At 34.2% G+C, this 19256-nt stretch overlaps 1 long non-coding RNA gene across 1 annotated transcript in view; it reads left to right on the forward strand.

The window, feature by feature from the left end:
* The first annotated feature begins 5593 nt into the window (after positions 1-5593).
* The window catches only part of LOC149416951 (uncharacterized), a 236930-nt gene continuing 223267 nt past the window's right edge, over positions 5594-19256 (forward strand). Inside the window, exon 1 of the long non-coding RNA XR_016303404.1 lies at positions 5594-5763. This is a non-coding gene — a long non-coding RNA (uncharacterized LOC149416951). The remainder of the gene's footprint in view (positions 5764-19256) is intronic.

Consider the following 19256-nt stretch of genomic DNA (forward strand, 5'->3'; position numbering starts at 1 on the left):
AAAGGACACCATTCAGAATCAAAACGTTTTTTAATCGGACAAACTGCCTTTATTGCTGGTTTCTAGAACGCTCAAAAACAGTATTGTGTATTATATTGATCATTTTGAGCGGTCTTTCTTCTATAATGTTCATTGACAGACTCAAGTTCAAAAGAAACTTTAAACCCAACAATCTCTTATAGTGACCACAATAAAGTGTGTATTTTGTAGCGTTTCATCCTGTAAATTAATGAATCTTCTCTCATTTCACTTCGACAGTACCTTGAATCTACCTTTGTGTCCGTGCTCTAAAAGAGATTCTCTTTTTTCCTGTAATGTTCTGTTAAATTGGAAAAGTTCCCAGCGTCCATGGTTGTTGATTATTTCGCGGAGTTTTAACAGCCTCTCAAAAGCAGACTCGATCTCGCGAACTTATCAACACTTTGAATCCCGATTTCCGATTTTTCAATTTTCGTTTTCAATTAAAACTTTTATGTTCAAAAACACGTGGGAGGCAGCACGACCGTTCAATACAACAGGCCATCCCTGGAAAAGTCACCTGTTGCTAGAAGATTACTCCGCTTTCTTCAAATAAAAATGTCTTTAAGATATGCCTTTCCAATCTCTGAATTTTGCAATATTGATTACATATAGCCAGATCGTAAGTCAAATAAGTACCTAATTGAGTCAGGTCTTGTCAAGAGTCTGAATAAAATAATAGTGTGGATACATAGAAGAAGATTTAAATAAATTTGAATGAGCGTGCCCCGTGACTGAGTTGTGTGGCGGTCTATCATCTCTGCCTACCTCTGCAAAAAACGAAGTGTACAATGGTAGTAAGTCATAGTCCACACAGACGGCCGGCATAGTCCAGTGGTAACGCATTGGACTGCCATTCCGAAGGTCGCGGGTTCGAACCCGGCGTGCGCAAATAAATTTTATTTGATTAATTTGTGTTATTTCACAATTAATTAATTAAAAAAATAATATATAGTATATTTGCGGCACGTTCCAGAGTGGAAGATACTACCAGTATCGCCCTGGTGTAAGACCACCATTCAGAATTGAAACGTTGCTCCAAATGGCTTTTGCCGTGTTTAGTGACTAGATCTGAATAGCCAGGTACTTCCCCACCTTCCTCTTTCCCTTCCCCACTTACCTTCAGCCTCACAACATCCCCCAATTGGGGATGCCATAGTCTCACTGGCTCCAGACGGGAGCAGTTGGGACTCTTGTGAGGTATTCACTGTAAGAAGTCAGTTAGTTTTATTACAAAATTAAAAAAAAAGTTTTTTTCCTAGAAGAGCCAAGAGTTTTTATTTTTTTTTATTTTGTACAATATTTTTTACATTTCAAGTAAAGTAATGTAGGCCTCGCCGGGTGGCTTGCCCGTGCTGAGGCCTTCATTTTATAATATGAAAATATAATCTACATAATACATTTAAATAGAAAATTATTCATTTAAAATTAAAAATACACAATAATATATTTAAAATTAAAAAAAATTACATTGAAAATAATCTTTTGTGTTTATATTGGTTTTGTGTGTTACGTGTAGGTTTTATTTTTATTTTATGCTATGAAATTTTGGTTATATTGTCTTTTTTGTTCTTTAATCCATTTTGTAATTTTGTGTGTGATTTTATTTTTATTTTCCTCAATTTTAATTTCAAGTTTTACACTGTTGAAAGCTTTTATTGCATAGTATTGGTAGTGTCTGTGTCCAATGCTTGAATTTACTGTCGGAGTTTTTATGTTTTCTTTGTACGCTTGTTATAACTTCATGAAGCCAAGCTGAAGGGAATAAGGAGAGAAAAAGATGGGAATAAAAAATTACGGAAGTACCTGACTATTCAGATCTGATCACCAAATATGGCTAATGCCATTTCAGGCAACGCAACAAAGGGTAGTCTTTCACCAGGGCTATACTGCCAATTTACAACCCCTGAACATTTTAAACTCAATTTTATCTCAAATTGTTCAAACATTTTCAAATGTTAACCTTTACCTATCTGAAGGTAAAAATCGTTTTTCACTTGAAGGGGGTCGTTGGAATCCCCCATACACAGTTGAGCAATCTCTTAATATTCCTTTTGTCCTTTCCAGTAACATTCAGATATTAGTTTTATTTATACCTACCGTTTTAAACGGACATCTTCGCCCACTTTCTCCCAACGGTCAACCATTAAGGAATGTTAAATGGTAAAAGAGATAGTAGGTACACCCTCCAAGTTATCTCAAATACATTATATTATTATGGCCCTCTCCAGTAAAAATGCACTTTTTACATCCGCACTTGCGGCAGAGTATCCGGCGAGGAATTAAGGAATTTACAATGGAGCATGTGATTTATAAAAAAAACCAACATGTGATATAAAAAGAAGATATCACACAAAACTCTCGTTCGGGGGGCGTATATTACCCCCCCGGTGCGGAAGTGAATCATTTCTCGAACAGAATACGACTGACTTGTGCCAAAGAGTCGATAGGTCTTATGTAAACTGATAAGTTTTTTTGTTATGTCGTTATAGAAAAAAACTTCTTGAGATTTTCTGTTCAAGTTTATGACGATATATTATTAAATTATGATTGCTTACATGTTTTTTTTTCAATTTGCTTAAACTATTTTGATTTGGCGTGTATTTTTTTTCAATTTCATGGGTTAGGTTAGGTTAGGTTTTTAGATTTGGCGTGTATGTTTTTTTCAATGTTATGGGTTAGGTACTAATATAAATGGCTGAAACATTAATTAGAACAAACGTTTTAATAATCGTAAGGATAAGGTAGTATTCAATTTGGGAGGAGGTAATGGGTACCGCCACCCCGTGAACCAACACCCCTGCCATAGGTCGCTCCATGCGGTTCGCTATGTTTGGTGACTTAGCAGGGGAGCCTTGGTTCACGGGGTGAGGTTTGTCTATGTCTTGGCGGCGGATGCGTTTGCCCACCTATTGCTGAATCAGGAAAAACTGGTTGAGGGAGACCTATTGACCTATCCGGACGGACGCTCTCGACCCAACGCCAATCCCCAAAGATGACATAGGTCCTGAGAAAACTATTTTTATCGAGGCCCACCCAACCACCCAAATATAAAAAGATTTCACCAGGTTTTTTTAAATCTCAAAAGAAGACATATGGTCACATATTAGTTTAGTGCTTCAATGTTTAAAAATAATTTAAATTCATGGCTGTTATTTGTGATCATCGCCCAAAAGTCCCGACTGCCTAGAGCCAGAGCGACTATTGGTAAAATAATTCTCCAAATTGGTCCTCTTGTGGGGTGGAGAAGTACCTGTTTATTAGGATCTAGTCACTAAATACGTCTAAAGCTATTTCAAGCGAAGTTTCCGTTCTAAATGGCGGCATTTCACTAAGGCCGTACTAAGAGTATCTACCACTTTTGTGGCTGTACACGGAGAAAACTTAATAAAAAAATACTGTTAATTTATTAAAAATCTGATCCAATTATTCATATTGCTGTTAAAAACACGCCTGCAGGCCTTTATCGAATGAATTTACAGAGTTCCTAACAAAGTATCAGATAAAAGCGATTGTTTTATGAGGACGGTGGAACACGTGTTCATGTAAATATTGATATTGACGTAGAGATAAATGTAAATATTGATATTGACGTAGAGATAAATGTAAATATTGATATTGACATAGAGATATTGTCGCATTCCGTTATGATATTTATTAGGAAAAGTACACCTGTTCTTGATGTATTCTGAATGACTAATATTTTATAAGGAAATAGGCATGCTAACTTTTTAACAGGATCACTATTCTCCTGTATGTATTTTGACAATACTGTTGGTTTGGAAACAATAAAAAAACAGTTATTCTCCGATACACAAAAGAATTTTTAAATGTTTAATATATTTAACAAACTTGTTAATTTGTAATACTGAATGTATTATGTCTACTACCTGAAAGTGATAATTATACTGTTGTAAGTACAGCAGAAACTGCAGAGCCAGGCTCTTTTGTACGACCCAGTTTAAAACACGAGAAATACAGGAAATGCATTATGGTAATTTTCTTTTTGAAGGGTCCCATAACAAAGCCTACTGGGAAACTCGCAGGCGAATACTCAAATATTTCCCGTCTACAAGCGATGAATGGAAAATAATGAACACAATAGAAGGTTTTTACTGAAAACACTGTACCTACATGGAGCAATGCGAAGTATAAATGCGCTGAAACCTTACGAATTGAGAAGGCTTACTAACATTATTGAATAGAATGAATACTGTATTATGTTGTTATTTGTATTACAAGTTGAAAGAAAATATCCGAAAATGAAGAACTTTACTCATGTTACGAAGTTTGTAATCCTTCAAAATATTTTAATTTTAAAAATTAAAGTTGTGAACATTCATTTCTTATTTGGGATTTCTATAAACTTTTCACTCTCCTAATATTTAATATTACTATGAAGAAGTTAAGAAATAACACAAATTAATAAATTAAATTTACTTGCGCACGCCGGGATTTGAACTCGCAACCTTCGGCTTGCTAGTCGAGAGCTTTACCCTTCGACCACTGATGCCGTCAAATAAATATTTATACCAATAATATCTACATTTTTAACAAGGCAAATTCGATGTTTAAAACAAAATTAAATAATTTTTTATGTCAAGATATTTTTTCACATAATTTAAGTTAGAATTCTTTTTTTATTTTTAAATTTAACTAATAGTATACCACTGTAATGTATGAAATGATTTTATTCATTATTTTCTTAACCCTTATGTACAATATTGTTAATTTTCCCTACGGGCGTGTCAAAAGAGAAAATAAATTATTTAAGTAAAAAATTCGAGGTTTTACTAAAAAATTAAGTTATTCCAGCATTATTAATATTTACTTCAAAATTATATAGGAAAAGGAAGAAATAGGTCTCTATTTTATATTAAGAAAAATAACTTTAGGAAACTATAAATGATTCTTGTTATTGAACTAGGAAAGTTGTAGCTTTATGAACAAATGTATTTTTGTGAATGTTGGCACTAAAATAATTATGAAGTTACAATAGTTTGACTCGGTTTAAATATTAAATCAACGAACCCAAGGATATCATTTTTAGCTTTTTGTAAAAAGGGGTTAATTAAACAGTTGTCATTGATTTACTATAAGCTTTTTGACAACCCCTTTTTATGCACGCTCCATATCCTTTTAAAGCTTTAAATAACGGAAGCGCGATAATCTAGATTAGGGATGGCGCCCATTCTTTAAATACGGGTAGTAAAATACATAAAATGAAAGCTCAACTGAATAATAAGGAACTTACAAATAAGTAATTGAAAAGGGTTGACTTTTTTACAAAGTGATCGGGTTTAACTAAATTCAATTTCCCTCCACGTACTGGGGACAAAACTTCGGAAACGTATGCTGTCGGAAATAATTTTCTCGAGATAGTAAATAAACGATTATGAAAAGGTCGTATTCACTTGTTAGTAGATTCGTTTCAACAAACACGAATGATGGTTTTTTGACAAAGTGGCAAGGTTTACTGGGGATGATTGTTTATTGACATCATTCCTACCCCTAAGAGAGTTCAGTCTCTCGCATACCGCGTCGCTGTAAGGGCGTCTTCTGTGCGACCGGAAACTGAGAAACTAAAAGTTTTCGCGCGCTTTCAGAAATTCCGAATTCACATAATATTTGTTTGAAAAGAACATTTTTCACGTTCCTTTGTTATCGCCTTTTTAAGGGATTGAAATTCACGGCGAGAATTTTTTAGTAAGAAGTTTTCTGCCAATCGTTTGGATTTTAATAAAGGTAAGAACGATTTACTTTGTTTATTTAAAGTTTTGATTACTATAAACATTGATTTTTTTTGCAAGTAAAGTAAGTAGAATTTCATGAAAAAAGTTTACTCTTACAATACAACTAATGTTATTTTTAATCATATCATTTAAAAAATAATGAGAGTTGGATTTTTACAAAATGGCCTTTTGTAAATTAATAGCAATGGATTAAGTACTGTTATTCTGCACCATGTCAAATCAAATTGCAAGCACTCCTATTCCAATTAAAAGTTTTTTTTTCATATCGTTAAAATCACAAATAATTTTTTTTAAAGAAAAACCTCAATACATGTAAAATGTTAAGTAATTAAAATGGATGGAATTGTAATAAAATATGGTTTTATTTACTTACTTACACAATTTAAATGTGTTCAATAAATAGGTGGGCACGAAAACCTAGGGATATATTTGTATAGCAGTTGTTTATATTATTTATTAAAAGAAACAATTCAATTTAAGACATTTTCGTGTGATGTTCTCTGCGTGTTAATTATTTATGGTATTAACAATGTAATATTATTGTTATTAATACATTTTTTTGAATTACATTTTGTTTTCTTGATTGAGTGCGTGAATGAAGCGCAATCTTGGAAGTGACAATTAACACACTTTCCGGCATCCGATTAAGCTGAAACTCGGTATATATTCTCGCTGTCGATGACAATGCATTACATGCTATGCTATGGGATATGTGGGATTGCACTCACCTCCTCACATCCTGGAATAAAGAATTATTATTAACTTTTTTGTTCATTCATCTTATTAAAATTTTGGTGGCAATCACCCAAATACACGCGAACGTATACGCACTTCCCTGAAATTGGATGACATTGCAGAAGTTAATATACGAAATAAATATTGGTCCTACCCAATAGGGTTTCGGCTCAGTTGTTAGCACGGTTGACTCTAGTCCCTGGGAAGGAAAATCCTAAGTCGAACCAAAAAAGGTGTATCTCTGTATATATTTTTAAATAAATCTATTATTAATGTGGACTTTTTTAAAGGTTTATTTTTATTTTTGTATGGAAATGTAAAAAATTATATATTAGGTGAATATCTAGGTATATTTTAAGAATAAAAGCTGTGTTGCGCTTCTTCTGCCTATTCCAAAAGTCATTATTTACCATTGGCCTTGCGACTATTGAATAAAAGAAGATATACCTACATAAAATGGTCAAGTTGGATTCACTAGTTGCTAAGTGCCTCATTATTGCAGAAGCAACAGTTTCAGAGGGGTGAAAGACTTCAAATATTGTCAGGTTTTTCGCAACTCGCGAAAGTTTGTCCGACTTAAGAGGAACGGCTACGTGGTCTTTTTCATTCAAAAACTTATAATGGGTTTGAGGCCAAAGTACTTGACCAAACTAAATAATTGCTTTTTTAAATAAAAAGGCATAATAAAAATATCTAGTATCGATATGTGAAAATGTATTTATTTACGTTTTAAGTTATAAAATATACTCAATTAAATAAATCCCTGTTTAATTTAACCTTCCCGTTACCAAGATAAAATAAGCTAAGCACTCCACAAGCTTCGCGTGTTTCCATTTCCATATGGAAAAGCAACAAAAATAAGTTTATTAATTTAAAAATAGACCAATGTTCGACGTAAAATATATGCTATTTTACACATAACTAAAATAGCATACCGATACTAAAAATAATAATAGGGGTAGGTATCTACGCATTTATTTCGTCGGTTATCTGAAATCCTGATTTTTAAATGGGCAGGTATTGTCTTTTTGTCGCATTTCTCTTAAGTTTCGACATCGAGGTCTGAAAATAATAATTTTACTCTTTCATGGCATTAAATTTCACTACGTTTGGTGACTTAGCAGGGGTGCCCGGGTTTATGGGGTGATTAATATGTCCGTCTACTATGTGGCGGACCGGATTTGGAGAGGATGATATAGGGAGATCTTTCCAAGTGGTCTCTCTCGACCCGTCGCCTCAGTGGGAGGGATGAATTCAAACGTCCGTCACTCCTGGACATACAGACTCCCAGATACCTAACTACCTCTCACACCTTTTTGTTTCCCAGATCATCCTTTACTTACTTTCCTTCTTTTCCTTAAAAAAACCCTCAAAGATGACAGAGGCCCTGAGGAAAATAATTTTCCTCATAACCTTCTGTGTAGAGCTAATGTAAAAACTAAAAAATTCTTATATCCGCTGGTGTGTTGAACACTAACGGTGTATATAAATTTACTATATATTAAGCAACGTCACTATATATTAAGTAAATTGTGGTTGACCAGTTGATAAAAAAATCTCACAAGGAAACGAAAAGTAAACAAATCCAAGTAAAAATGATACGCTTCGGAAAACTAAATTGCTTATTTTTTATTTCCCAAACTAGAAAATGCATCACTGTATGGCTCGAAGGCTATTCGTAATTCATAGCCTCCGAAGCGTTTAAATGTTTAATTTACTATGGAAATTTAAAACTAGACAACAATTTTAAAAACTTCACACCCACTGAAGAAATATAATGATAGAAGTGTTTTGTGGGTGTGTCCGTGTTCCCGAAATATGCTCAATTTTTTCTTACTTCCGATAAAATTAATAAAAAATTTTCAAATATCGAAAATGCTTGTTGAAAGATGCTCAATTTTATAAACCTGCATGGGGCCTATGAATCAACATTCTTATTTACGCTTTTATTTATTCAACCAATAAACAAACTAAATAAACTGTTATGATAATGTCGGTATCGCTATTAATATCGAACTTGATCGATTAGACTGCAGACCTAGCTTCCTTCATAACCCTGTTAGCAGTGATGAAAAGTTATTCATTATGGAACTTCATCCATTAGAGCGCTAGCGTAACCTCATTCCCACCGGGTTTTATATTCCACATAGAGCTTGATCGGTTAGAGCGCTAGCTTAGCGTCCTTCCCACCGGGTTAGCTACTATTCCACATAGAGCTTGATCCGTTAGAGCGCTAGCTTAGCGTCCTTCTCACCGGGTTAGCTACTATTCCACCTAGAGCTTGATCCGTTAGAGCGCTAGCTTAGCGTCCTTCCCACCGGATTAGCTACTATTCCACATATAGCTTGATCCGTTAGAGCGCTAGCTTAGCGTCCTTCCCACCGGGTTAGCTACTATTCCACATAGAGCTTGATCCGTTAGAGCGCTAGCTTAGCGTCCTTCCCACCGGGTTAGCTACTATTGAACATAAAAATTGACCTATTAAAGCGCCAGCTTAGCCTTCTTCCCGTCGGGTTAGCTACTATTCAACATCCATTAGACCGCCATCCCAGCCTCCTTCCCATCGGGTTAGCTACTATTTAACATAAAAGTTGATCTATTAGAGCGCTAGCTTAAACTCCTTCCCATCGGGTTAGCTACTATTCCACATAGAACTTGATCGATCAGAGCGCTAGCCTAGTTTCCTTGCCACCGGGTTAGGTTAATCTTAACCCGGAAAGGTTTGCCTTTTTTTAATCTTGAAATAATAGTTTTTCCACTGACACGATGTAACGAAACATTTTCTTGCTTGCGTCAGAGGTTGAACCTGTTCATAACTCAGAGATTAAAGAGTCATTACCATCCGCCATCATCGTTTCGCCTTTTTCTTTACTAAAACACTGTTTGATTGATTGATCAACGAACCCAAGTTCTCTCGGAAAACTAGCTACATATATATTAGCAGAGTACTTTTCAAAGTGGAAATTGATTGCTACCCAGTGAACAAGGCTAACACTTATTTGGGGAGAACTTTGAATATTTCTGCTAATGCCAAATTACAAGTGTAGTTACGTATTGTTAAGTGTTTCTCGAGCAAGAAGCTAACTGCATGGAACTGGTAGAGTTTCAGCTTTTGACCTTCGTGGTAATTCGAAGGTCACGTGTTCAAATCTCGGCGTGCGCAAGTTAATTTGATTTCACAATTTATTGATTTAAAATAATATATTGTAAACTTGCACCACGTTCTAGGGTGGAAGATACTCTCAGTATCGTCATCACCATTCAGATTTGAAACGTTGCTTGAAATGCCCCTACCCGTGTTTACCAGATCTGAATAGCCAGTTACTCCCCACCTTCTTCTTTCCCCTCCCCAATACCTTCAGCCTCACAAAATAACAGGCTCCAGACGGTAGGGAGCAGTTAGGACTCATTGCAGAGAATTAATACTGTATGAATTTGAAGTACTTTCTAAAACTTAAGACGAGACCATATTCTAAAATAATCTCGAAATCTTAACGACGTAAGTAAAGAAGCCATGCATAAATACATGCGACACGAGGCCCTGGTGTATTGGATCGACCTACGGTTGAATTTGCGCAAGCAAAGCTCTATAATAAAGTGGGAATCTTAAAGATATAAATGATAGAGTCGTGTAAAAACAATATTCTGTGTGCGGCCCGGCGTAATGGACGGTCCTACTGTCGAATTTGCCGTAGCACGCTTAGAAAATTGATCTTTCCGCGGGGTTCATTTGAATTATTTCTAATGAAAGTTTTACAAGAATCTCAGATGTTTTTAGATAAAAACTGTCTAAAGCAATAAATTCTGGCTAATTTTATAGTTGAAAATATGTTACATTAAATTTTCGAATCGATTTGAATAAAATATTTTAATCGTAAGGTACTGTTTTTTTTTAATCTTAAATATATATAACTTTCATCCTGAGGTATCGCTCTAAAAATATATGTATTATCGTTACGAATTCGTCGGACTTAATTAAAATGTGAGCCTCGAGCAAGCCCTCCTTATTAAAGTTTTCTGTCGCAATAACTACTTTAAAGTTTACGTACAGTCTTGCATCGCGTTATGGATTTGTTCAGTAATTTGAATACATAGAATATTTATCAGAAAATATTAGCATTTATATTGTTCTCAACGCTGTTTACTTAAAACAACCGTTATAAATTTTCCACCCTAAGCCACGAGAGAAACATCAGTGCCTACCATGTGGAGAAAAACAAATAATTTTTAAAAAATTGTAGAGAATTCGATAGAATAAAAATAAAATCCGCTTCCCAGCATTCAAACCCACCTGCACTGTTTTTCTCACCTGTGTACTTTGGACCTTTCCATAATGTGTTCATTGTAAAACAGGTATGCCAACCCATATAAAACACGATATAATACTCCTTTAATATTTCCGTACTTTAAAAAACATGACGGCTACTTTATTTAACGGTTACATTATTTGAAAACTGTAGGCACTTCCAGACCTCGCTAAATATTAGAAAAAAGGTAGCAGAAGCTATCGCCATATTCCTCGCAACCATATTCATGTGAATATACACTTATTTTTTATGCATGTTAAAAGGGTTGGCTGAAACTTGGTTCGATAAATATCCCAAAAATGGCTTTGAGAGTTTAATGACGGGTTTTTATTAGTCAGGTTTATCCCCATTTTGTTAACTTCCATTCAGTTAACTTTCACGACAGCTGTAAGGTGATATAAAACAATCGGACAGACAAGCAAGCTGTAGCTTGAAGACATAGAATATAGATTATTATATATAATATAATGATGTGGAATAAAAGATCAATTTGTTTTAATAATATCTATTATTTATGGGAGGCGTGTATGAATGAGATGATTTGTGACGATTGGCGATGGATGGACGGTAAATTAAAGTGATTTACAGTATTTGTACGAAAAGAAATCGATCTTCAAATAAAAGATATAAAAGCCGTAGTGATTATGTAACCAGCAAGAATTGGCAATAAACTTGGCTGTTGGATTACAACTAAATCTATATTTGTAAAAGAAATTGAATTAAAATCATTTATATCATACCAATATATATCAACTCCATTACCTCCAATATTGTTAAATTAAAATGCATAATTCCTTTTATTGCACGTTTTATGAAACAAGCTGATAAATCTATGTTCCAGAAAAAAACCAATACATCACAATCTTATGCTACGTGTAAACGGGACAAAATTTCCGCGAGCCGAGCCGCGAATTATGGGAAGGGAATGAAGAAACCGCAAACTGCGCGAAACGCCGCTTGCGTTGTTCCTTTTCCGTAATTCGTGGATTCATTTGGTGAATATTTTTTTTTTTATTCATATTCCTGAGGATGAACACTGGTGTCGAAAGGGTTAAGTTCTTAATCCTTACGGCTTTTAAATATATTCACCTACAAGTCTCAACGACGGTGAAATTTTTTGGAATGCTTCCGAGTTATTTTAAATGTGCTATATGTTTCCGATTTTTGAAGTTGTCTTAAAAACAAATACCATTTTAGAAACCAAATTAATTTTTTTTTAGGTGCTGGTATTTGAAATACACATTGATATTTCGAACTAATAAAATTTTAATATTAAACATGAAAATGTTAGTAAAAAATCTGAAATATTATGACTCTAAACTCCCATAATTATGAAGAAATTAGATATTTAAATACACACGTTTCTTTCACAATTCACGTTTATGCCGTTTACACAATGAAAAAACATAAATATTTTTTAAAATATCAACTCATCGAGAAAACCCCCCCAATTTTTAATTACACACTTTGACAACTTTTAGAATTTTATCCATGGAATCATGTATAAATATTTCATTTTAACTCAGAAGAATAATTATTTCTCTTTCCAAAGACGAACAAATCACGTATCTCCCACATTAATGAAAAGAAGATGAAAATACTTTAATAATGTATGCCCCGGTCTGATCTGTCCTTTGGGGGCTCAAATGGAATATTATGTGGCTAGTAGTGTCTTGAAGGTAGTAGAAGTAGTTAATTGACTCAATCAATTGGCATTTGATCTGTGTGAACATTTATTTGTTACGTTCCGGTTCCGGTTCATGATGGTTATTAATTACCTTTTTATTCAACCAGGTTTCAATTGACCGTGGCCCCTTCTACGAGCTATCAAATGTTGACGAAGATAATTTGAAAAAAGAATTTTTATTAAGATGGAGACATTTCTTTCGACAAATTGTATATTCCCTTATGTAAAATAAAAAAAAATTATACAATAAATATTATGAGTTCAGAGAAATTTTAATTTATTAAATAAGAAAAAAATATAAACAAACGTTTTTGGACGCAAGGTCTACTGTTGACAGAACTACTTATTTGTATTCGCCAAGCGTCGGTTACACGAGGTAGTTGGGAGATGTTGAGATGATCATGATCAATGATCGTTAGAAGGCATTTAGCGAAAATCACTCAAAACACGCAAATCAGTGACAGCTTACTATTTATTTTAGACTAGATAGAAATGCTGTGATGTCTTTTATTTTTATCTGTAGGTTACACAGTTCTTGTATTTTGTTTTACGAGAGTAGTATACTAGCTGATATTGAAGGTCGTTTAATTGTGACTGCAATTCTAAACTTCAGTTCCCGTGTTTAGTCTGAAGCACTCGTTTTTTTAACCCCTAGATAAGTTTTAGCCAACACGTGAAGTTAACCTTTTAAGTATCCGTCGGTTTCGAACGGCCAAATCGGGTGGGCTTACTTGTGGTTGGTTATCTGTAGCGTACAAATTGACAAGACATAAATCACTAACGGTTAGAGCTATTTCAATTCTTTGCTTTCCAAAATACAAAATTTTTTGCTGTTATAATAATATTTAGCGAGAAATATTATAAAGCTCCTATTTAGTCAAAGTGTTATCCAGAATTTGTTATATTTCACACAGGAAAATAATTTCCCTCAGGGCATATGTCATCTTTTAGGAAGCTGTGTGGATGCTTTTTTTTTAAGAAAATGAAGGAGAAGATGTTCTGAGAAGGTAAAATATATGAGGATTGAATAGGAATCTACGGATCGGTGTATCCAGGAGTGACGGAAATTGGAATATATCCCACTTCGGCACAAGGCGATGTGTCCAGAGACCAGTTGGAGAGGTCAAGGGGTCTCCCCAAACCAGACTCTCTCAATTTAGCACGCCACGCAGCTTGTGGGCATGCGCATCCCGAACGCAACTCACACGATGAACCAGGGCACCACTGCTAAATAACCAAACGTTGCGAAACACTTGGGGTGAAATATGGCAGACGTGTTGGTTATCCAATAAATGGTTTCCTGGGTGGTGGTCCCTAAACCCGCCTCTCAACGTGAAAAGAGTGGTAACTATAGAGGTTACTCTAGATCTGGATGTTTAAAATTGTTGTTGGTGTAATTTACCATAGTGTCAATGGAAGGAGGAAAAAAATTACAATATCTTTACCAAAAAGTTTTTTCCTAAATCTACCGATAATCTGGGATAACTTATTTTAAAATTTATTTTATCATAAAACGTAAATTTAAAGCCTCGATCACCATAGTTGTCAATCTTAAAGTTTTACTACGCAATGACGTCGCGAACAGGATGGAATGATGGTTTAAATTGATTGATTTTTTATTATTAAATACTATAGCCATAATGTTCCAAATTTATAGAACCAAAAAATATGGGATACATGGTGAATTATGGGTGTATTCATTGGCTTTAAACCCTAGCAAGAAGTTTCATATCAATATTTTGAGTAACGGTATTGATTGAAAAAAATGATATAGCTATATGGCCATGCAATTATAATATTTATTGTATTCACTATTATAAAAAGCGACATTGAAATTAGAGCGGTGTCCCGGAAAGACAAGGGTCCTGGGTTCGTGTCCTAGATGTGACCGTATCCTTTTCTAATTTTTCTGTTTCAGATTTTCGTTTAGAAATCGCTCATATTGTCTTCAATAATTTAATTACTATAAGTTTGTTGGTTTCACCGAAAAAGAAATCAATCATATACGAATCAACATTTTAAATGCAATCAAAACCAAAAAAATGAGGATTTAAACTAGATATCATAAACATTGCCTTTAAATAATCGATAGTGAGATGATAAGCGATTAATTTCCACGTCCTTGTGATTATTTTTTCGATGCCAAAAATGTCCTTGTTTTCAATTTCAACTCTAGAGTGACTTGAAAACAAGCGTTTACTTCGTTAACATTGGAACAATGATTCATTTAGATTTGTTAGTATCTTCTTCATCAACGATTTAACTTTTACGTTGCGATTTTTTTGTACAACACCTCCACAAAATACCACTAATATTTCTGTCATGCTAGGTATAAAAAATATTACTCAAAATACTTAATCAACCAATTAAAGTAGTCACAGTTTATTACACATTTGAAATCGCTCTCTTTAAAAGTTGTTGTTTTCGACTTGTACTCCTTATGCTTAGCATGGTAGTTTTTATTATTTTTGTAGTTACGATATTATAAGTGTATGTGAGATTTTGCCCAACGTGTGCAACTTTCTACGTGATTGCCGAAAAGTGAAAAAAAAGGTTTTGACACATGGAACGGATGGCGAATTCGAAACGAGGGATTAGCAACATAAATTTACTATTCCAATTGCATACAAGGAGAAATCAAAACCTGAGAGAGCTGGGTGATATTGGAAGGGTTCCATAAAGATGATGGAATAAATATTTCAATTGAATGCATCAACTTTTTTTCTTCGTCGAATCACACTTTTGACTCAAACAATACAAATTATAAGAAATATGTTAATTAGAAGTTATGTAGATATATGGTAACGTTATTGTTTTTATCTACAGTAAGAGAGACAGCGAACTACAAAATATCGTATTACTATTTAACACATAATCACGCACAATGCACACAAATGTGTAATTGTTATCTAATTTGAAAATTTAAATGTGTGTATGTGATGTAGAAGATGTATGAAAGTGAATGAAGTATCTTATAGAGTAAGAGTGATGGGTAAAAACCTTACATGTATCCATCGACAGCCTTATTAAACGAAACTAAATTATTGGATGTAAGGTAGATCTATATATATATATAGGTATGCACTTATAATGTTCTATTCGAACAACTTCAAGCTTCACAGTCTTGTAGATCACAGTTACACGACAATACTAAGAACAGAACAAAGAGTGTATGTAGTACCAACAATGAATACATTTAATATATTCCTAGTGCCTAAGGTATACAATGGATTCAGACAGTAACAGTAATATAAAACGGACCCTCTGATCTATGGTCTGACTAAATCAAAAACTGGACTGGACAGGATTAGACTTATAACTGGACTGGAAAGGACTGGACACGAGGACTGAAGAAGCAGAATTAGAGTCTTCTGTTATGTAACAGGACGTCTCTGGATTTGCCTATCACTACTGAGGCACCCAAATCCATTATTTTTGTATTAATTTTTTTTTGTACTATTATTATTTTTTAAATATTTTTATTGTTTTTATATTATTAGTTTTACTACATATATGCGTATCATTGTATTGTTGTATGTGTTCATAATGTTCTATGTCATGTCCATGATTTGCCTAGTTAGGGGTATTTAAAGAAATAATTAAAACTAAATAAAATAAAAATTTATTATTTTCATTTCTTAAAGATATAATTCCACCTCAAAATTACGCCCGTTCACTAGTATTCTCAACTTCTAGTAATTAAAAAATGATGTTCGATTAATTGTTGTATTTAAAGTATAAGGATTTTTTTGTTGTTGTGTACTCTGTTACAGTTTTACTGAAATTTTGAGGATTTATAATTTGCAATAGTAAATTTAAATTATAATAGACATTTTTATACCTTTCTCATTTTTTTCTTATTACTACTAATACAGGTGGGTTATTACTATTAATACACCTAAATAATATCATTTTGCAAACCTTAGAACAGCCCCTAATAACATATTTGTTAGATAGTAACCAAGTGCGCAAGTTATTTTATTTGATGAATTGTGTAATTGCACAATGTATAAATTTGAAATAATATATGGTTTTTTGCGGCACATTCTAGAGTGGAAAATAACGCTCAGTATCGCCCTGGTGTAAGACCAGCATTCTGAATTGAAATGGCTTTAGCTGTGTTTGGTGACCAGATCTGAATAGCCAGGTAGTTCCCAACCTTTCTCCTCCCCATCTCCCTCCTCTTCCCATTACCTTCAGCCGCACGACAGACCCTAATTGTGGAGAAAAAGTTATTATGTCTTCATAAAAAAAACTTTAAAATTATCTTTACAAGCAAAAACGTCTTAGCAGACAAGATCCTAATACCGATTATTTCTCTGAACCCACTTCTAAAGGCAACCTCAATATAATAGTAAAAAAATAATCCCTTTCACGAACAAATTGTACAAAAATGGCTCGGTCCATCAGCCTCACAGCGCTCGTCGCCTTCTCAAATCTGTCGGAAAATGAAAAGTTCCCGGCAAAAGGGTCGCAAATCCTAAATCCCCCACGAAGCTACATAACAAAGTACACACAAAGGTTAAAACTTCCCTTTGTGACGGGATGAAAACGAATAAAGATATTTGAAAAGCCAACGCGAAGAATGGTCAGAAAAAAGATTGAAAAATTGTATTGTTATTTATGCGAGAAAGCTTTTTGTTTCATCTGTTTGTGACGTGTATCTCAAACTGGGGTTGCTACACCTGTTAACATAAATATTTTTAAGAAATAATATTGTCTCTTTCAGTTGATGGCGTGATACACTAAACTAAGGAAAATAACAATATTGTGCCAGAAGATACCGTGCTTACGATGAATTGAGGCCACTTAAGAGCAAGTTAGGGATGCCTACGAGCCCTTTGTGTTAGGTGGAAATAGGAGTAAAAATAATTATTAGTCAAATGATTTTATTGTTTTAATTTCAAATCAAACAGCAGCCTTATGCAGATTAAAATGTAGTCGTATATTTTTTATGGCACACGAACATACGTCTTAAAAACTGCCATTATACAGTTTGATTGGTAGGTACCTACCTAATGCAAAATGGTACTATGGCGCGATAAAAGCACCAAAAGGTCTTTTGCAAACCTTAGAATGTACATATTGTCAACTTTCACCCATTGTGGAGATATCTATGTAAACCGTGTAGCTACGGGGAATCGATGTTGGTTGGCGGAACCAGTAGATTCGATTTAAACATCATTTTACTTAAATGGTTGGTACACAATTACCAAATCAAAGTGACTGCTGGTATAGTCACGTTTAAAATTCACCTTTAAATAATAAAGTGATAAACCACTCGGATCACATAGTGCTATATCTGTCACCAAATGATACATCCTCATAAAACTCGTCCTATCTCCTTTTCCACTATGGTCAGGCATATAATAATATAGATATTTAGAAAGAGCGAACACCAGTCTTTCTTTTTTCGTTTCAATGTTAACCATAGACCCTCCAGTATAATTTAAAATAATTCTATAAAACAGAAAACCACCAAACAGTTCAACCGGATAAGTTTGAATTTTTTTTAAATAATTATCTTTACGTTTAGCAAAAAAATGAAAAACCTTTACAATATGTTTGTCTTGAAGAGAATTTAATGGAAGAAGGATATTTAGTAACAGAAAAAAATAATAGTTCAGCTGAAAGATACCACCAGAAAATTGAAATAGGCCCACCTTTTGGTAGATGTTATCTTCCCTTATGTTCCCTTGCACTCAAACTTTTTAGCGAATCTGGATTGCGTTTTGCCCGCAACGCGGTATAGAACTCATCTCTTATAACTTGTTGAATGGTCGAAATTGTACCGATTACTGGCACTATTACTTCTTCCGGTGACTAAGGAACCAGGAAGGGGGGTGGTGGGGGATGTAGGTATATTTTTTATTGAATATGTCCGTTATCAAAATCTATCTATCAAAATCTGATGGGGTCCTTTATCTTCTTTGAAAAACAGTATTTAATTTTTTGATACGCTTAAAAAAAGCAAATCTATTTAAAATTAAATTTGGTAAATTTTGGGTGGGTTTTAAAAAGCAGTAAAGAGAATATTTTCGTATTGGAGGAGGGGGTCCTTATAATATTTGTAGTGCATCTTATGTGAGGTACACTATTATATTATTTCACAATAATACACTATAATTACGAGTGTATTGATATTTAATGATTGTTTGCACAACTATATGCATCCTTTTTTTACATGTGTTGAAGTATTCCCCCTTAAATTTACAATCAATATACTATATACATATACCATACAACCTATTTCCCAATTACCTGTCCCATTCTGATAGTATTGGAACATATGCTTGAATGATTTTGCATAATTTTACCGGTTAGTCTATTACGTAAATTTGTGCAGTGATCAACCCTGTGATCCCTCAGTGCCATAATATCGATTCTTACAAAAACTTGCACTATGAAACATAGATTTGGTCAGATTCCTTCCCAATATACACTGTTCACCAAGCTACACCATCGTTACTGGGCACAACGCTACACCGAGTCACCTTTTTAACAGATTTTTTCCCAATATCCACTGTTCACCAAGGTGCACCATCGTTACTGGGCACCATGCTACACCGTGTCACCTTTTAGTCAGATTCCTTCCCAATATCCACTGTTCACCAAGCTACACCATCGTTGTCGTGAACCACGCTACACCGTGTCACTTTTTAGTCAGATTCCTTCCCAATATCCACTGTTCACCAAGCTACACCATCGTTGTTGTGCACCAAGCTGCACCGTGTCACCTTTTGATTACAATCCACC

Source organism: Hesperophylax consimilis, chromosome 16 (genome assembly GCF_061612785.1).
Source record: "Hesperophylax consimilis isolate HC1 chromosome 16, BYU_Hcon_1.0, whole genome shotgun sequence".
Lineage (NCBI taxonomy): Eukaryota > Metazoa > Arthropoda > Insecta > Trichoptera > Limnephilidae > Hesperophylax > Hesperophylax consimilis.